This window comes from Cyclopterus lumpus, chromosome 23 (genome assembly GCF_009769545.1).
Source record: "Cyclopterus lumpus isolate fCycLum1 chromosome 23, fCycLum1.pri, whole genome shotgun sequence".
NCBI lineage: Eukaryota > Metazoa > Chordata > Actinopteri > Perciformes > Cyclopteridae > Cyclopterus > Cyclopterus lumpus.
In genome coordinates this window covers 16,825,190-16,842,746 of record NC_046988.1, presented here as the reverse complement: position 1 = coordinate 16,842,746, position 17,557 = coordinate 16,825,190, and the positions used below count along the sequence as shown (strand labels likewise).

Below are 17,557 nucleotides of genomic sequence, written 5' to 3'. Positions count from 1 at the left end.
AATTCATCAAAATGAAGTTGTTTGTGTTTTTGATGAGCGATGACATCATAAAGGTTGTGGAGCCAGACTTCAAACCTGTGATTACTTTTCCCAGGACTCCGTGTTTAACTTCCACTGGGCCTCCATTTTAGACTGTAACCATAGCAACCGCACGGCTCCTGAGAGGCTTCGCCGAGGGCTGAGAATGCCCACGGAGGCTTCACACCAGCTTCATTACAAAGAAAGCCGCTCCTACCTTTCACAATAAAAGCCTGTAAAAACACATGTAACATTTCAACGGATCTTCATACAATATCCGACAGACAAGCTGTTACTGAGTGATGAGGAGAGTCATGTGATGTTCAAACAGAACTGATCGTCATAAATAACAAAAGGTTATAAAATCACATGCAAACACATTCCGCCTTGAACATGAGATTAATATTATTATTCATGTTAAACATGGGATTAATATTATTAATGTTGAACATGAGGTTAATATCATTATTAATGTTAAACATGAGATTAATATAATTATTAATGTTAAACATGAGATTAATATAATTATTAATGTGTGTGTTTTCTCTGAAACGTTAATAAATATTAAACTACTTCCTGGTTCATAAAGTTCTTCTTTCTTTGAAAGAACAAAGATGAACGTTTGTGTGAAGAGGAAGTTCTCACACACACACACACACACACACACACACCGAAAGGAAATAATACAAAAAGGTAAATTAATAAAGCAGTACATTAATAAAAACATAATAGATTAATAAAATGTATAATCTGTGATTTTAGTATTAATTTAGATAATGACCAGTTTGACCAGAAATAATGTGAAAACAGTCTTTATATTAAGCTAAGCTAAGTGAGCTAAGATACAGACACACACTGTAAACACACACTGTAAACACACTGCAGACACACACTGTAAACACACACTGTAAACACACACTGTAGACACACACTGCAGACACACACTGTAAACACACACTGTAAACACACTGCAAACACACACTGCAGACACACACTGTAAACACACACTGTAGACACACACTGTAAACACACACTGTAAACACACTGCAAACACACACTGCAGACACACACTGTAAACACACACTGTAGACACACACTGTAGACACACACTGTAAACACACACTGCAGACACACACTGTAAACACACACTGTAAACACACACTGTAAACACACACTGTAAACACACTGCAAACACACACTGCAGACACACACTGTAAACACACACTGTAGACACACACTGTAGACACACACTGTAGACACACACTGTAAACACACACTGCAGACACACACTGCAGACACACACTGTAAACACACACTGTAAACACACACTGTAGACACACACTGTAAACACACACTGTAAACACACACTGCAGACACACACTGCAAACACACACTGCAGACACACACTGTAAACACACACTGTAGACACACACTGTAAACACACACTGCAGACACACACTGTAAACACACACTGTAGACACACACTGTAGACACACACTGTAAACACACACTGTAAACACACACTGTAAACACACTGCAAACACACACTGCAGACACACACTGTAAACACACACTGTAGACACACACTGTAAACACACACTGTAAACACACTGCAAACACACACTGCAGACACACACTGTAAACACACACTGTAGACACACACTGTAAACACACACTGCAGACACACACTGCAGACACACACTGTAAACACACACTGTAAACACACACTGTAAACACACACTGTAAACACACTGCAAACACACACTGCAGACACACACTGTAAACACACACTGTAGACACACACTGTAGACACACACTGTAAACACACACTGCAGACACACACTGTAAACACACACTGCAGACACACACTGTAAACACACACTGTAGACACACACTGTAAACACACACTGTAAACACACACTGTAAACACACACTGCAGACACACACTGCAAACACACACTGCAGACACACACTGTAAACACACACTGTAGACACACACTGTAGACACACACTGTAAACACACACTGCAGACACACACTGTAAACACACACTGTAAACACACACTGTAAACACACACTGTAGACACACACTGCAGACACACACTGTAAACACACACTGTAGACACACACTGTAAACACACACTGTAGACACACACTGCAGACACACACTGTAAACACACACTGCAGACACACACTGTAAACACACACTGTAGACACACACTGCAGACACACACTGTAAACACACACTGTAGACACACACTGTAAACACACACTGTAGACACACACTGCAGACACACACTGTAAACACACACTGCAGACACACACTGTAAACACACACTGTAAACACACACTGCAGACACACACTGTAAACACACACTGTAAACACACACTGTAGACACACACTGCAGATACACACTGTAAACACACACTGCAGATACACACTGTAAACACACACTGCAGACACACACTGTAAACACACACTGTAGACACACACTGTAGACACACACTGTAAACACACACTGTAGACACACACTGTAAACACACACTGTAAACACACTGCAGACACACACTGTAAACACACACACTGTAAACACACTGCAGACACACACTGTAAACACACACTGCAGACACACACTGCAGACACACACTGTAAACACACACTGTAAACACACACTGTAAACACACACTGTAGACACACACTGTAAACACACACTGTAGACACACACTGTAAACACACACTGCAGACACACACTGTAAACACACACTGCAGACACACACTGTAAACACACACTGTAAACACACACTGCAGACACACACTGTAAACACACACTGTAAACACACACTGTAGACACACACTGCAGATACACACTGTAAACACACACTGTAAACACACACTGCAGACACACACTGTAAACACACACTGCAGACACACACTGCAGACACACACTGTAAACACACACTGTAGACACACACTGCAGACACACACTGTAAACACACACTGTAAACACACACTGCAGACACACACTGCAGACACACACTGCAAACACACACTGTAGACACACACTGTAGACACACACTGTAAACACACACTGCAGACACACACTGTAAACACACACTGCAGACACACACTGTAAACACACACTGTAAACACACACTGTAGACACACACTGCAGACACACACTGTAAACACACACTGCAGACACACACTGTAAACACACACTGTAAACACACACTGCAGACACACACTGTAAACACACACTGTAAACACACACTGTAGACACACACTGCAGACACACACTGTAAACACACACTGTAAACACACACTGCAGACACACACTGCAGATACACACTGTAAACACACACTGTAAACACACACTGCAGACACACACTGTAGACACACACTGTAAACACACACTGTAGACACACACTGTAAACACACACTGTAGACACACACTGCAGACACACACTGTAAACACACACGGCAGACACACACTGTAAACACACACTGTAAACACACACTGCAGACACACACTGTAAACACACACTGTAAACACACACTGCAGACACACACTGTAAACACACACTGTAAACACACACTGCAGACACACACTGTAAACACACACTGTAAACACACACTGTAGACACACACTGCAGATACACACTGTAAACACACACTGTAAACACACACTGCAGACACACACTGTAGACACACACTGTAGACACACACTGTAGACACACACTGTAAACACACACTGTAGACACACACTGCAGACACACACTGTAAACACACACTGCAGACACACACTGTAAACACACACTGTAAACACACACTGCAGACACACACTGTAAACACACACTGTAAACACACACTGTAGACACACACTGCAGATACACACTGTAAACACACACTGTAAACACACACTGCAGACACACACTGTAAACACACACTGTAGACACACACTGTAAACACACACTGCAGACACACACTGTAAACACACACTGTAAACACACACTGTAGACACACACTGCAGATACACACTGTAAACACACACTGTAAACACACACTGCAGACACACACTGTAGACACACACTGTAAACACACACTGTAGACACACACTGTAAACACACACTGTAGACACACACTGCAGACACACACTGTAAACACACACTGCAGACACACACTGTAAACACACACTGTAAACACACACTGCAGACACACACTGTAAACACACACTGTAAACACACACTGTAGACACACACTGTAAACACACACTGCAGACACACACTGTAAACACACACTGTAAACACACACTGCAGACACACACTGTAAACACACACTGTAAACACACACTGCAGACACACACTGTAAACACACACTGTAGACACACACTGTGTGTATATATATATATATATATATATATATGAAATAAACATGTTTATGCTTTTCAAACTCTTCGTACTTGAAAACCAAAAAGCTACAAAATGTGAATATTCAACTAACATTTAACGAGTTAAACCTCAGAGATCATTAATTATTATTTATTCACGGAGCATCAGGATTCTACAACAGGACAGGAAGTTAAAGACAAGCGTGTCTCTTTCACAATAAAAGCCTCTTGTGAAGCAAAAGACAAGTGTCTTTCACAATAAAAGCCTTGTGTGAAGCAAAAGACAAGCGTGTCTCTTTCACAATAAAAGCCTTGTGTGAAGCAAAAGACAAGTGTCTCTTTCACAATAAAAGCCTTGTGTGAAGCAAAAGACAAACATGTCTCTTTCACAATAAAAGCCGCTTGTGTGAAGCAAAAGACAAGCTTGTCTCTTTCACAATAAAAGCCTTGTGTGAAGCAAAAGACAAGTGTATCTTTCACAATAAAAGCCTCTTGTGTGAAGCAAATGACAAGCGTGTCTCTTTCACAATAAAAGTCTTGTGTGAAGCAAAAGACAAGCGTGTCTCTTTCACAATAAAAGCCGCTTGTGTGAAGCAAAAGACAAGCTTGTCTCTTTCACAATAAAAGCCTTGTGTGAAGCAAAAGACAAGCTTGTCTCTTTCACAATAAAAGCCTTGTGTGAAGCAAAAGACAAGCTTTTCTCCATTTCACAATAAAAGCCTTGTGTGAAGCAAAAGACAAGTTTGTCTGTGTTTCACAATAAAAGTCTTGTGTGAAGCAGCAGGATAATTCAGGCTGAACTGACCCTGATGAGGTTCTATTACTGGACCACCTCCCTCTGGGGGGTCTGCTGGAAACATCCTGACCCACTTTCTCAAAGCCGAGACCTGAAGAGACCTGATAAGACCTGAAGAGACCACCAACCATTATGTCCGTTTTAGGTCCCATTTAAATAAATAAATCCACTAACTGACCCATCCGATCACCTGGACGTCCCAGGTGAAGCAGAGCGCTTACCTGTCGGTCCACAGCTGAGTTTCCAGAGGATCCACTCAGACTGACTGCAGGAACAGGATCTCTGTGCTTCACGTGGGACGGATTACGGAGGATCCAGGTCTCTGCAGGACCTGGATTTGCTGTGGCAGCTTAAGCCCCTAATTAATGACTCATTACAGACAGGCGGGGGAGGGGGCGGGGCTTGGAGAGGCCTTAAAGCGCCGGATTATCGACACATAAACATCCTATCATTTCATCTCCGTTCACACATTTCTAAACTTCAGACTTTAGGACGTCTGGGAAAGTTAAAACATTAAAGATCTTTAATATTTCTTCTGAAAAATGTAGATGTGGTTTGAGACTTGAATGCCCCATACACATCTATATTATACAAGATCAACTTTATTGATCATCTATATCATACATGATCATGTGAAATTAACGAAGTCCTCGTGACTCTACATCAGCGTCTTTAACTCAGGGAACTCAATTATTCAAAGATTGATTGGCCAATTCTGGATGAAATTACCTTTTTAATGTCACTGTTTAACTTCTGAAACTTTAGGAAGCCATTTGTTGGGACTTTTATCTCCTCAGACATTTCAAAGAAGAAGATGTTCAGGTGTACTAAAGGAGCACTAAAGGTGTTCAGGTGTACTAAAGGTGTTCAGGTGTACTAAAGGAGCACTAAAGGTGTTCAGGTGTACTAAAGGTGTTCAGGTGTACTAAAGGTGTTCAGGTGTACTAAAGGAGTACTAAAGGTGTTCAGGTGTACTAAAGATGTTCAGGAGCACTAAAGGTGTTCAGGTGTACTAAAGGTGTTCAGGTGTACTAAAGATGTTCAGGAGCACTAAAGGTGTTCAGGTGTACTAAAGGTGTTCAGGTGTACTAAAGATGTTCAGGAGCACTAAAGGTGTTCAGGTGTACTAAAGGTGTTCAGGTGTACTAAAGGAGTACTAAAGATGTTCAGGTGTACTAAAGGAGTACTAAAGGTGTTCAGGTGTACTAAAGGTGTTCAGGTGTACTAAAGGAGTACTAAAGGTGTTCAGGTGTACTAAAGGAGTACTAAAGGTGTTCAGGTGTACTAAAGGAGCACTAAAGGTGTTCAGGTGTATTAAAGGAGTACTAAAGGTGTTCAGGTGTACTAAAGATGTTCAGGTGTACTAAAGGAGTACTAAAGGTGTTCAGGTGTACTAAAGATGTTCAGGTGTACTAAAGGAGTACTAAAGGTGTTCAGGTGTACTAAAGATGTTCAGGTGTACTAAAGGTGTTCAGGTGCACTAAAGGTGTTCAGGTGCACTAAAGGTGTTCAGGTGCACTAAAGATGTTCAGGTGCACTAAAGGTGTTCAGGTGTACTAAAGGTGTTCAGGTGTACTAAAGGAGCACTAAAGGTGTTCAGGTGTACTAAAGATGTTCAGGTATACTAAAGGTGTTCAGGTGCACTAAAGGTGTTCAGGTGCACTAAAGGAGTACTAAAGGTGTTCAGGTGTACTAAAGGTGTTCAGGTGTACTAAAGGTGTTCAGGTGCACTAAAGGAGTACTAAAGGTGTTCAGGTGCACTAAAGGAGTACTAAAGGTGTTCAGGTGTACTAAAGATGTTCAGGTGTACTAAAGGAGTACTAAAGGTGTTCAGGTGTACTAAAGATGTTCAGGTGTACTAAAGGTGTTCAGGTGTACTAAAGGTGTTCAGGTGCACTAAAGATGTTCAGGTGCACTAAAGATGTTCAGGTGTACTAAAGGTGTTCAGGTGTACTAAAGATGTTCAGGTGTACTAAAGGAGCACTAAAGGTGTTCAGGTGTACTAAAGGTGTTCAGGTGTACTAAAGGAGTACTAAAGGTGTTCAGGTGTACTAAAGGAGTACTAAAGGTGTTCAGGTGTACTAAAGGAGCACTAAAGGTGTTCAGGTGTACTAAAGGAGTACTAAAGGTGTTCAGGTGTACTAAAGATGTTCAGGTGTACTAAAGGAGTACTAAAGGTGTTCAGGTGTACTAAAGATGTTCAGGTGTACTAAAGGTGTTCAGGTGTACTAAAGGTGTTCAGGTGCACTAAAGATGTTCAGGTGCACTAAAGATGTTCAGGTGTACTAAAGGTGTTCAGGTGTACTAAAGATGTTCAGGTGTACTAAAGGAGCACTAAAGGTGTTCAGGTGTACTAAAGGAGGACTAAAGGTGTTCAGGTGTACTAAAGGAGTACTAAAGGTGTTCAGGTGTACTAAAGGAGTACTAAAGGTGTTCAGGTGTACTAAAGGAGCACTAAAGGTGTTCAGGTGTACTAAAGGAGTACTAAAGGTGTTCAGGTGTACTAAAGATGTTCAGGTGTACTAAAGGAGTACTAAAGGTGTTCAGGTGTACTAAAGATGTTCAGGTGTACTAAAGGTGTTCAGGTGCACTAAAGGTGTTCAGGTGCACTAAAGGTGTTCAGGTGTACTAAAGGTGTTCAGGTGCACTAAAGGTGTTCAGGTGTACTAAAGGTGTTCAGGTGCACTAAAGGTGTTCAGGTGCACTAAAGGTGTTCAGGTGTACTAAAGGTGTTCAGGTGCACTAAAGTTGTTCAGGTGTACTAAAGGTGTTCAGGTGTACTAAAGGAGCACTAAAGGTGTTCAGGTGTACTAAAGATGTTCAGGTATACTAAAGGTGTTCAGGTGCACTAAAGGTGTTCAGGTGTACTAAAGGTGTTCAGGTGTACTAAAGGTGTTCAGGTGTACTAAAGGTGTTCAGGTGCACTAAAGGAGTACTAAAGGTGTTCAGGTGCACTAAAGGAGTACTAAAGGTGTTCAGGTGTACTAAAGGTGTTCAGGTGCACTAAAGGTGTTCAGGTGCACTAAAGGAGTACTAAAGGTGTTCAGGTGTACTAAAGGAGTACTAAAGGTGTTCAGGTGTACTAAAGGTGTTCAGGTGTACTAAAGGTGTTCAGGTGTACTAAAGGTGTTCAGGTGCACTAAAGGAGTACTAAAGGTGTTCAGGTGCACTAAAGGAGTACTAAAGGTGTTCAGGTGTACTAAAGGTGTTCAGGTGTACTAAAGGTGTTCAGGTGCACTAAAGATGTTCAGGTGTACTAAAGGTGTTCAGGTGCACTAAAGGAGTACTAAAGGTGTTCAGGTGTACTAAAGATGTTCAGGTGTACTAAAGGTGTTCAGGTGTACTAAAGGTGTTCAGGTGTACTAAAGGAGCACTAAAGGTGTTCAGGTGTACTAAAGGAGTACTAAAGGTGTTCAGGTGTACTAAAGATGTTCAGGTGTACTAAAGGAGTACTAAAGGTGTTCAGGTGTACTAAAGATGTTCAGGTGTACTAAAGGTGTTCAGGTGTACTAAAGGTGTTCAGGTGCACTAAAGATGTTCAGGTGCACTAAAGATGTTCAGGTGTACTAAAGGTGTTCAGGTGCACTAAAGGTGTTCAGGTGTACTAAAGGAGTACTAAAGGTGGTCAGGTGTACTAAAGGTGTTCAGGTGTACTAAAGGAGCACTAAAGGTGTTCAGGTGCACTAAAGGAGTACTAAAGGTGTTCAGGTGTACTAAAGGTGTTCAGGTGTACTAAAGGTGTTCAGGTGTACTAAAGGAGTACTAAAGGTGTTCAGGTGTACTAAAGGTGTTCAGGTGTACTAAAGGAGTACTAAAGGTGTTCAGGTGTACTAAAGATGTTCAGGTGTACTAAAGGAGTACTAAAGGTGTTCAGGTGTACTAAAGATGTCCAGGTGTACTAAAGGTGTTCAGGTGCACTAAAGGTGTTCAGGTGCACTAAAGATGTTCAGGTGTACTAAAGGTGTTCAGGTGCACTAAAGGTGTTCAGGTGTACTAAAGGTGTTCAGGTGTACTAAAGGTGTTCAGGTGCACTAAAGGAGTACTAAAGGTGTTCAGGTGTACTAAAGGAGTACTAAAGGTGTTCAGGTGCACTAAAGGTGTTCAGGTGTACTAAAGGAGTACTAAAGGTGTTCAGGTGCACTAAAGGTGTTCAGGTGTACTAAAGGTGTTCAGGTGCACTAAAGGTGTTCAGGTGTACTAAAGGTGTACTAAAGGTGTTCAGGTGTACTAAAGGTGTACTAAAGGTGTACTAAAGGTGTTCAGGTGTACTAAAGGTGTTCAGGTGTACTAAAGGTGTACTAAAGGTGTTCAGGTGTACTAAAGGTGTACTAAAGGTGTACTAAAGGTGTTCAGATGTACTAAAGGAGTACTAAAGGTGTTCAGGTGTACTAAAGGTGTACTAAAGGTGTTCAGGTGTACTAAAGGTGTACTAAAGGTGTACTAAAGGTGTTCAGGTGCACTAAAGGTGTTCAGGTGTACTAAAGGAGTACTAAAGGTGTTCAGGTGTACTAAAGGTGTACTAAAGGTGTTCAGGTGTACTAAAGGTGTACTAAAGGTGTACTAAAGGTGTACTAAAGGTGTTCAGGTGTACTAAAGGTGTTCAGATGTACTAAAGGTGTTCAGATGTACTAAAGGAGTACTAAAGGTGTTCAGGTGTACTAAAGGTGTACTAAAGGTGTACTAAAGGTGTTCAGGTGTACTAAAGGTGTTCAGGTGTACTAAAGGTGTACTAAAGGTGTACTAAAGGTGTTCAGGTGTACTAAAGGTGTTCAGGTGTACTAAAGGTGTACTAAAGGTGTTCAGGTGTACTAAAGGTGTACTAAAGGTGTACTAAAGGTGTTCAGGTGTACTAAAGGTGTTCAGGTGTACTAAAGGTGTTCAGATGTACTAAAGGAGTACTAAAGGTGTTCAGGTGTACTAAATAATAATAAGAACGATGATGATGATGATAATAATTATTATTATTATGACAGTCCTCCCTCTCTGGTTGTTATGAGACTGAACCTTCAGGGATGGAAACATCCAGAAATAGAGTCTCTGAGCAGCTGGAGGACGTTTCCCATGAAGACCAGAGTCCCACAAGAGACCTGATCCGGGACCAGCTGTGGACTGTAATCCTTTTCTTTATCTTAAACTGGGACAAAGCAGTAAAAACAGCTCAGATTACACAACACTGAGCTCAAAGGTCATCAAGTGTTCAGCATCTCAAAGAGCCCGTGACCTGTGACCTCAACAGGAAACCGCTCACAGAGAGCTAACAAACAAGCTAACAGACGAGCTAAAAGACAAGCTAACAACTAGCTAACAAAGCCCTCTGAGGTAAATTTGTCATTTGTGATGTTTGAATAAAACAATGTAATCTAATATAATTCAGGTATAGATTAATAAAGTCAACCATTTATCAATTGAGAGAAAATGTATTGGCAATTATTTTGAAAACCAATTAATCATTAAAATAATTTATTGTGTAAATGGCAGAAAAGAAAGTTTTCACCCTAAAAAAAAGGAGATTTCCAGTTTTTTGAGAAAGCACATTTTTTTATATTTTCTGACACTTTATAGACCAAGCTATTGATTGATTGATCTAGAAATAATAAGCAGATTAATAAATAATGGACATAATCATTATTTGAGTGTTCATTTTTAGGTTTGGAGGTAAACTTGTCAAAGGTCATGACCTCATGTAAGGTTCAGCTGTGGTTACAAACAACTGACCACTTCCGGTCGCCATCTTTGTTTGGGTCAAAAGACACACCTGTAAAATGTTCTTTACTGTCCACCCGACTGAATATTAAATATCATCACACAAGGTTTTGTGTATGTATATATATATACATATATATACATATACATATACATATATCAGGTGTACTAAACACGTTCCTCTTTAAACTCCACCTAAAGTCATTAAAGTGTGTCAGATTAAATTAAATATGATAATATATACAAAATCATTTCAAAGTCAAAGACCACAGGGTCAGGTTGGTTTTAAGGGGGCAAACGCAGATGAAAGCCGCGGAGAGCTTCCGGTAACCGGGCTGGAAGCACCCGGTGATCCCCGGTAACGGGCTGGAAGCACCCGGTGATCCCCGGTAACGGGCTGGAAGCACCCGGTGATCCCCGGTAACGGGCTGGAAGCACCCGGTGATCCCCGGTAACGGGCTCCATTCAGGCCGGGCGGAGCGCCTGTTGTCCGGGGAGCTCGCGCACACCTGGACGTTAGTACATGTCCGTCAATGGACACGTCAGTGGTGGATTAGAGACCTCTGAGACCTGCTCGGTGTGCTCCACTATCAGGGATTATTCTGGAATAAATGTCCCTGTAACGGGACCTGAAAGTTACCTCTTATTGACCCCACCACCGCGAGGGATCACGTGGCCCGGACACGCGCATTAATGATGTATTGGAAGTATCCGCGTGCGTATTGGAGAGCAAAGATCGATGCTTTCCAACGGAGGCTCCACCTGATCCAAATAAGGTCAACAGCAAGCGAGCTAATGACGTCATCATGTTTGTGTTTATTTATCAAGACCCTTAATTTGAACAGTGAACTGACGGAGGAAGGTGAATAAAACGAGCTCACCTGCGGGTTCATCCGGTAATCCGTTAGAAAAACATGGCAGAGAACCGGGGAGGTCCTATCGGCTCCTCTGGACTCTTTGTATCCGACCGACGGAGCTTGTTGTTCGGGGAGACAAGAGACGCGACTCGTTAAAACTACACTTTAAAAAGCAGCAGCAGTCAACCTGCCCTAAGCCCAGGGCACCAATCCCTGAGCGAGGACTAGCAGGCAGCCGCCCTGGAGGAGGGGCGGATATTCCCTCTGTGAGGACTAGCAGGCAGCCGCCCTCCACCGAGAGGGGCAGGCGATCCTGTCTTTATTTACCCACGCTTCACATAGAAGTAGGTACATAACAACTAACTAGACATCGAATGAATGAATAAAGACGGGTAAAGACGAGTAAAGACGGGTAAAGACGGGTGAAGACAAGTGAAGACGGGTAAAGACGAGTAAAGACGAGTAAAGACGAGTGAAGACGGGTAAAGACGAGTAAAGACGGGTAAAGACGGGTAAAGACGGGTAAAGACGAGTAAAGACGAGTAAAGACGAGTAAAGACGGGTAAAGACGGGTAAAGACGGGTAAAGACGGGTGAAGACAAGTGAAGACGGGTAAAGACGAGTAAAGACGAGTAAAGACGGGTAAAGACGGGTGAAGACAAGTGAAGACGGGTAAAGACGAGTAAAGACGGGTAAAGACGAGTAAAGACGGGTAAAGACGAGTAAAGACGGGTAAACACGGGTAAAGACGAGTGAAGACGAGTGAAGACGGGTAAAGACGAGTAAAGACGGGTAAAGACGAGTAAAGACGGGTAAACACGGGTAAAGACGAGTGAAGACGAGTGAAGACGGGTAAAGACGAGTAAAGACGGGTAAAGACGGGTAAAGACGAGTAAAGACGAGTAAAGACGAGTGAAGACGGGTAAAGACGGGTGAAGACAAGTGAAGACGGGTAAAGACGAGTAAAGACGAGTAAAGACGGGTAAAGACGGGTGAAGACAAGTGAAGACGGGTAAAGACGAGTAAAGACGGGTAAAGACGAGTAAAGACGGGTAAAGACGAGTAAAGACGGGTAAACACGGGTAAAGACGAGTGAAGACGAGTGAAGACGGGTAAAGACGAGTAAAGACGGGTAAAGACGAGTAAAGACGGGTAAACACGGGTAAAGACGAGTGAAGACGAGTGAAGACGGGTAAAGACGAGTAAAGACGGGTAAAGACGGGTAAAGACGAGTAAAGACGAGTAAAGACGAGTGAAGACGGGTAAAGACGAGTAAAGACGGGTAAAGACGAGTAAAGACGAGTAAAGACGAGTAAAGACGGGTAAAGACGGGTAAAGACAAGTAAAGACGGGTAAAGACGAGTAAAGACGGGTAAAGACAAGTAAAGACGGGTAAAGACGGGTAGAGACGGGTAAAGACGAGTAAAGACGGGTAAAGACGAGTAAAGACGGGTAAAGACGGGTGAAGACGAGTGAAGACGGGTAAAGACGAGTGAAGACGGGTAAAGACGGGTAAAGACGGGTAAAGACGAGTAAAGACGGGTAAAGACGAGTAAAGACGGGTAAAGACGGGTAAAGACAAGTAAAGACGGGTAAAGACGAGTAAAGACGGGTAAAGACGGGTAAAGACAAGTAAAGACGGGTAAAGACGGGTAGAGACGGGTAAAGACGGGTAAAGACGAGTAAAGACGAGTAAAGACGGGTAAAGACAAGTAAAGACGGGTAAAGACGAGTAAAGACGGGTAAAGACGGGTAAAGACAAGTAAAGACGGGTAAAGACGAGTAACGACGGGTAAAGACGGGTAAAGACGGGTAAAGACGAGTAAAGACGGGTAAAGACGGGTAAAGACGAGTAAAGACGGGTAAAGACGAGTGAAGACGAGTAAAGACGAGTAGAGACGGGTAAAGACGAGTAAAGACGGGTAAAGACGGGTAAAGACAAGTAAAGACGGGTAAAGACGGGTAAAGACAAGTAAAGACGAGTAAAGACGAGTAAAGACGGGTAAAGACGGGTAAAGACGAGTAAAGACGGGTAAAGACAGGTAAAGACGGGTAAAGACGGGTAAAGACGGGTAAAGACAAGTAAAGACGAGTAAAGACGAGTAAAGACGGGTAGAGACGGGTAGAGACGAGTAAAGACGAGTAAAGACGGGTAAAGACGAGTAAAGACGGGTAAAGACGAGTGAAGACGGGTAACGACGGGTAAAGACGGGTAAAGACGGGTAAAGACGAGTAAAGACGAGTGAAGACGAGTAACGACGGGTAAAGACGGGTAGAGACGGGTAAAGATGGGTAAAGACGGGTAAAGACGAGTAGAGACGGGTAAAGACGGGTAAAGACGAGTAAAGACGGGTAGAGACGGGTAAAGACGAGTAAAGACGGGTAGAGATGGGTAGAGACGGGTAGAGACGAGTAGAGACGGGTAGAGACGGGTAAAGACGGGTAAAGACGAGTAAAGACGAGTAACGACGGGTAAAGACGGGTAAAGACGGGTAAAGACGAGTAAAGACGGGTAAAGACGAGTGAAGACGAGTAAAGACGAGTAGAGACGGGTAAAGACGGGTAAAGACGAGTGAAGACGAGTGAAGACGGGTAAAGACGGGTAAAGACGGGTAAAGACGGGTAAAGACGGGTAAAGACGGGTAAAGACGGGTAAAGACGGGTAAAGACGAGTGAAGCCGAGTAGAGACGGGTAAAGACGAGTAAAGACGGGTAGAGACGGGTAGAGACGGGTAAAGACGGGTAGAGACGAGTAGAGACGGGTAGAGACGGGTAAAGACGGGTAAAGACGGGTAAAGACGAGTAGAGACGGGTAAAGACGAGTAGAGACGGGTAGAGACGGGTAGAGACGAGTAAAGACGAGTAAAGACGGGTAGAGACGAGTAGAGACGGGTAAAGACGAGTAGAGACGGGTAGGGACGGGTAAAGACGGGTAAAGACGAGTAAAGACGAGTAACGACGGGTAAAGACGGGTAAAGACGAGTGAAGACGAGTAACGACGGGTAAAGACGGGTAAAGACGAGTGAAGACGAGTAAAGACGGGTAAAGACGAGTAGAGACGGGTAAAGACGGGTAAAGACGAGTAAAGACGGGTAAAGACGAGTGAAGACGAGTGAAGACGGGTAAAGACGGGTAAAGACGAGTAAAGACGAGTAAAGACGGGTAAAGACGGGTAAAGACGAGTAAAGACGGGTAGAGACGGGTAAAGACGAGTAAAGACGGGTAGAGATGGGTAGAGACGGGTAGAGACGAGTAGAGACGGGTAAAGACGAGTAGAGACGGGTAGAGACGGGTAAAGACGGGTAAAGACGAGTAAAGACGAGTAACGACGGGTAAAGACGGGTAAAGACGAGTAAAGACGGGTAAAGACGAGTAGAGACGGGTAAAGACGGGTAAAGACGAGTGAAGACGAGTAAAGACGAGTAGAGACGGGTAAAGACGGGTAAAGACGGGTAAAGACGAGTAGAGACGGGTAAAGACGGGTAAAGACGGGTAAAGACGAGTAAAGACGGGTAAAGACGGGTAAAGACGAGTGAAGCCGAGTAGAGACGGGTAGAGATGGGTAAAGACGGGTAGAGACGAGTAGAGACGGGTAAAGACGGGTAAAGACGGGTAAAGACGGGTAAAGACGAGTAAAGACGGGTAGAGACGAGTAGAGACGGGTAGAGACGGGTAGAGACGGGTAGAGACGAGTAAAGACGAGTAAAGACGGGTAGAGACGGGTAGAGACGAGTAGAGACGGGTAAAGACGAGTAGAGACGGGTAGAGACGGGTAGAGACGAGTAAAGACGAGTAAAGACGAGTAAAGACGGGTAGAGACGAGTAGAGACGGGTAAAGACGAGTAGAGACGGGTAGAGACGGGTAAAGACGGGTAAAGACGAGTAAAGACGAGTAGAGACGGGTAGAGACAAGTAAAGACGAGTAAAGACGGGTAAAGACGGGTAAAGACGAGTAGAGACGGGTAAAGACGGGTAGAGACGGGTAAAGACGAGTGAAGACGAGTAACGACGGGTAAAGACGAGTGAAGACGAGTGAAGACGGGTAAAGACGGGTGAAGACGAGTAACGACGGGTAAAGACGAGTAAAGACGGGTAAAGACAGGTAAAGACAGGTAAAGACGGGTAAAGACGGGTAGAGACGGGTAAAGACGAGTAAAGACGGGTAAAGATGAGTAAAGACGGGTAAAGACGGGTAAAGACTAGTAAAGACGGGTAGAGACGGGTAAAGACGAGTAACGACGGGTAAAGACGGGTAAAGACGGGTAAAGACGAGTGAAGACGAGTAACGACGGGTAAAGACGGGTAAAGACGAGTGAAGACGAGTAACGACGGGTAAAGACGGGTAAAGACGAGTGAAGACGAGTAAAGACGGGTAAAGACGAGTAGAGACGAGTAAAGACGGGTAAAGACGAGTAGAGACGGGTAAAGACGGGTAAAGACGAGTGAAGACGGGTAAAGACGGGTAAAGACGGGTAAAGACGAGTAAAGACGGGTAGAGACGGGTAGAGACGGGTAGAGACGAGTAGAGACGGGTAAAGACGAGTATAGACGGGTAGAGACGGGTAGAGATGGGTAGAGACGGGTAGAGACGAGTAGAGACGGGTAAAGACGAGTATAGACGGGTAAAGACGGGTAGAGACGGGTAGAGACGGGTAGAGATGGGTAGAGACGGGTAGAGACGAGTATTGACGGGTAGAGACGGGTAAAGACGAGTAAAGACGGGTAGAGACGGGTAGAGATGGGTAGAGACGGGTAGAGACGAGTAGAGACGGGTAAAGACGAGTATAGACGGGTAGAGACGGGTAAAGACGGGTAAAGACGGGTAAAGACGAGTAGAGACGGGTAGAGACGAGTAGAGACGGGTAAAGACGAGTAGAGACGGGTAGAGACGAGTAAAGACGAGTAAAGACGGGTAGAGACGGGTAGAGACGGGTAGAGACGAGTAGAGACGGGTAAAGACGAGTAGAGACGGGTAGAGACGGGTAAAGACGGGTAAAGACGAGTAGAGACGAGTAGAGACGGGTAAAGACGAGTAAAGACGAGTAGAGACGGGTAGAGGCGGGTAAAGACGGGTAAAGACGGGTAAAGACGAGTAGAGACGGGTAAAGACGGGTAAAGACGGGTAAAGACGAGTAAAGACGAGTAGAGACGGGTAGAGACGGGTAGAGACGGGTAGAGACGGGTAAAGACGGGTAAAGACGAGTAAAGACGAGTAAAGACGGGTAAAGACGGGTAAAGACGAGTAAAGACGGGTAAAGACGGGTAAAGACGGGTAAAGACGAGTAAAGACGAGTAAAGACGGGTAAAGACGAGTAAAGACGGGTAAAGACGAGTAAAGACGAGTAAAGACGGGTAGAGACGGGTAGAGACGGGTAAAGACGGGTAAAGACGAGTAAAGACGAGTAGAGACGGGTAGAGACGGGTAAAGACGGGTAGAGACGAGTAAAGACGGGTAGAGACGGGTAAAGACGGGTAAAGACGAGTAGAGACGGGTAGAGACGGGTAAAGACGGGTAAAGACGAGTAAAGACGAGTAAAGACGGGTAAAGCCGGGTAAAGACGAGTAAAGACGGGTAAAGACGAGTAAAGACGAGTAAAGACGGGTAGAGACGGGTAGAGACGGGTAGAGACGGGTAGAGACGGGTAGAGACGGGTTTCGAAGGGTAAGCAGACATCAGTTTGATGCTATGATTCAGATTCCCTGCAGACTTCCTGGGGTGAGTTCACTGACATCATGTAACTTCCTGATTCTGTGAGCAACACAAAGTAGAGATATTTAGTGAAATATGATCTGACG

General features: G+C 44.0%; 1 protein-coding gene across 1 annotated transcript in view; it reads right to left on the bottom strand.

Annotated features, from left to right (window-relative positions):
- Positions 1-11,967, bottom strand: part of eps8a (epidermal growth factor receptor pathway substrate 8a) — a 37,954-nt gene extending 25,987 nt beyond the window's left edge. Inside the window, exon 1 of the mRNA XM_034526617.1 lies at positions 11,786-11,967. The gene's annotated coding sequence lies outside the window, so the exon portion shown is untranslated. The remainder of the gene's footprint in view (positions 1-11,785) is intronic.
- Positions 11,968-17,557: the final 5,590 nt, after the last annotated feature.